Raw genomic sequence first — 2,500 nt, forward strand, 5'->3', positions numbered from 1 at the left:
TCTCGTGTCAAAATGAAAACAGCTTCCAGCCCCTTTCATGAAGGACTACTTGTGCATATTGCAAGATTTCAGTTTCTAAGTGAATGAGCAAAAGAGCATACAGCACCTGGTATTCCCAGGCGGTCTCCCATCCAAGTACTAACCAGGCCCGACCCTGCTTAGCTTCCGAGATCAGACGAGATCAGGCGTTGCCAGGCTGGTATGGCCGTACGAAATAAGTTGACAACCATAGGCTACTTATCCATATACAGATTTAGCAATTGACAATGCAAGGTAGTCTCTCTCTCTCTCTCTCTCTCTCTCTCTCTCTCTCTCTCTCGTGTCAAAATGAAAACAGCTTCCAGCCCCTTTCATGAAGGACTACTTGTGCATATTGCAAGATGTCAGTTTCTAAGTGAATGAGCAAAAGAGCATACAGCACCTGGTATTCCCAGGCGGTCTCCCATCCAAGTACTAACCAGGCCCGACCCTGCTTAGCTTCCGAGATCAGACGTGATCGGGCGTTGCCAGGCTGGTATGGCCGTACGAAATAAGTTGACAACCATAGGCTACTTATCCATATACAGATTTAGCAATTCACAATGCAAGGTGGTCTCTCTCTCTCTCTCTCTCTCTCTCTCTCGTGTCAAAATGAAAACAGCTTCCAGCCCCTTTCATGAAGGACTACTTGTGCATATTGCAAGATTTCAGTTTCTAAGTGAATGAGCAAAAGAGCATACAGCACCTGGTATTCCCAGGCGGTCTCCCATCCAAGTACTAACCAGGCCCGACCCTGCTTAGCTTCCGAGATCAGACGAGATCAGGCGTTGCCAGGCTGGTATGGCCGTACGAAATAAGTTGACAACCATAGGCTACTTATCCATATACAGATTTAGCAATTGACAATGCAAGGTAGTCTCTCTCTCTCTCTCTCTCTCTCTCTCTCTCTCGTGTCAAAATGAAAACAGCTTCCAGCCCCTTTCATGAAGGACTACTTGTGCATATTGCAAGATGTCAGTTTCTAAGTGAATGAGCAAAAGAGCATACAGCACCTGGTATTCCCAGGCGGTCTCCCATCCAAGTACTAACCAGGCCCGACCCTGCTTAGCTTCCGAGATCAGACGTGATCGGGCGTTGCCAGGCTGGTATGGCCGTACGAAATAAGTTGACAACCATAGGCTACTTATCCATATACAGATTTAGCAATTCACAATGCAAGGTGGTCTCTCTCTCTCTCTCTCTCTCTCGTGTCAAAATGAAAACAGTTTCCAGCCCCTTTCATGAAGGACTACTTGTGCATATTGCAAGATGTCAGTTTCTAAGTGAATGAGCAAAAGAGCATACAGCACCTGGTATTCCCAGGCGGTCTCCCATCCAAGTACTAACCAGGCCCGACCCTGCTTAGCTTCCGAGATCAGACGAGATCGGGCGTTGCCAGGCTGGTATGGCCGTACGAAATAAGTTGACAACCATAGGCTACTTATCCATATACAGATTTAGCAATTGACAGTGCAAGGTAGTCTCTCTCTCGTGTCAAAATGAAAACAGCTTCCAGCCCCTTTCATGAAGGACTACTTGTGCATATTGCAAGATGTCAGTTTCTAAGTGAATGAGCAAAAGAGCATACAGCACCTGGTATTTCCAGGCGGTCTCCCATCCAAGTACTAACCAGGCCCGACCCTGCTTAGCTTCCGAGATCAGACGAGATCGGGCGTTGCCAGGCTGGTATGGCCGTACGAAATAAGTTGACAACCATAGGCTACTTATCCATATACAGATTTAGCAATTTACAATGCAAGGTGGTCTCTCTCTCTCTCTCTCTCTCGTGTCAAAATGAAAACAGCTTCCAGCCCCTTTCATGAAGGACTACTTGTGCATATTGCAAGATTTCAGTTTCTAAGTGAATGAGCAAAAGAGCATACAGCACCTGGTATTCCCAGGCGGTCTCCCATCCAAGTACTAACCAGGCCCGACCCTGCTTAGCTTCCGAGATCAGGCGTTGCCAGGCTGGTATGGCCGTACCAAATAAGTTGACAACCATAGGCTACTTATCCATATACAGATTTAGCAATTGACAATGCAAGGTAGTCTCTCTCTCTCTCTCTCTCTCTCTCTCGTGTCAAAATGAAAACAGCTTCCAGCCCCTTTCATGAAGGACTACTTGTGCATATTGCAAGATGTCAGTTTCTAAGTGAATGAGCAAAAGAGCATACAGCACCTGGTATTCCCAGGCGGTCTCCCATCCAAGTACTAACCAGGCCCGACCCTGCTTAGCTTCCGAGATCAGACGAGATCGGGCGTTGCCAGGCTGGTATGGCCGTACGAAATAAGTTGACAACCATAGGCTACTTATCCATATACAGATTTAGCAATTGACAATGCAAGGTAGTCTCTCTCTCTCTCTCTCGTGTCAAAATGAAAACAGCTTCCAGCCCCTTTCATGAAGGACTACTTGTGCATATTGCAAGATGTCAGTTTCTAAGTGAATGAGCAAAAGAGCATACAGCACCTGGTATTCCCA

General features: G+C 46.7%; 8 non-coding genes and 1 pseudogene across 8 annotated transcripts in view; all 9 read right to left on the minus strand.

Moving 5' to 3' along the window:
- Positions 1-94: 94 nt before the first annotated feature.
- On the minus strand, positions 95-213 carry LOC146264893 (5S ribosomal RNA). Its single transcript, XR_014728548.1, has one exon. It is a non-coding gene; the product is annotated as a 5S ribosomal RNA (ribosomal RNA).
- Positions 214-409: 196 nt separating this feature from the next.
- LOC146264894 (5S ribosomal RNA) lies at positions 410-528 on the minus strand. Its single transcript, XR_014727777.1, has one exon. It is a non-coding gene; the product is annotated as a 5S ribosomal RNA (ribosomal RNA).
- A 184-nt stretch (positions 529-712) lies between these two features.
- LOC146264895 (5S ribosomal RNA) lies at positions 713-831 on the minus strand. Its single transcript, XR_014728549.1, has one exon. It is a non-coding gene; the product is annotated as a 5S ribosomal RNA (ribosomal RNA).
- A 188-nt stretch (positions 832-1,019) lies between these two features.
- On the minus strand, positions 1,020-1,138 carry LOC146264896 (5S ribosomal RNA). Its single transcript, XR_014727778.1, has one exon. It is a non-coding gene; the product is annotated as a 5S ribosomal RNA (ribosomal RNA).
- Positions 1,139-1,316: 178 nt separating this feature from the next.
- On the minus strand, positions 1,317-1,435 carry LOC146264897 (5S ribosomal RNA). The gene has a single exon (XR_014726151.1). It is a non-coding gene; the product is annotated as a 5S ribosomal RNA (ribosomal RNA).
- A 164-nt stretch (positions 1,436-1,599) lies between these two features.
- LOC146264898 (5S ribosomal RNA) lies at positions 1,600-1,718 on the minus strand. Its single transcript, XR_014729025.1, has one exon. It is a non-coding gene; the product is annotated as a 5S ribosomal RNA (ribosomal RNA).
- Positions 1,719-1,894: 176 nt separating this feature from the next.
- Positions 1,895-2,003, minus strand: LOC146264899 (5S ribosomal RNA; annotated as a pseudogene).
- Positions 2,004-2,185: 182 nt separating this feature from the next.
- LOC146264900 (5S ribosomal RNA) lies at positions 2,186-2,304 on the minus strand. The gene has a single exon (XR_014726152.1). It is a non-coding gene; the product is annotated as a 5S ribosomal RNA (ribosomal RNA).
- Positions 2,305-2,476: 172 nt separating this feature from the next.
- The window catches only part of LOC146264901 (5S ribosomal RNA), a 119-nt gene continuing 95 nt past the window's right edge, over positions 2,477-2,500 (minus strand). The window contains exon 1 of the ribosomal RNA XR_014726153.1: positions 2,477-2,500. This exon is cut by the window's right edge and continues 95 nt beyond it. This is a non-coding gene — a ribosomal RNA (5S ribosomal RNA).

Source organism: Hypomesus nipponensis, chromosome 12 (assembly GCF_054491055.1).
Source record: "Hypomesus nipponensis isolate SF chromosome 12, ASM5449105v1, whole genome shotgun sequence".
Taxonomy (NCBI): Eukaryota; Metazoa; Chordata; class Actinopteri; order Osmeriformes; family Osmeridae; genus Hypomesus; species Hypomesus nipponensis.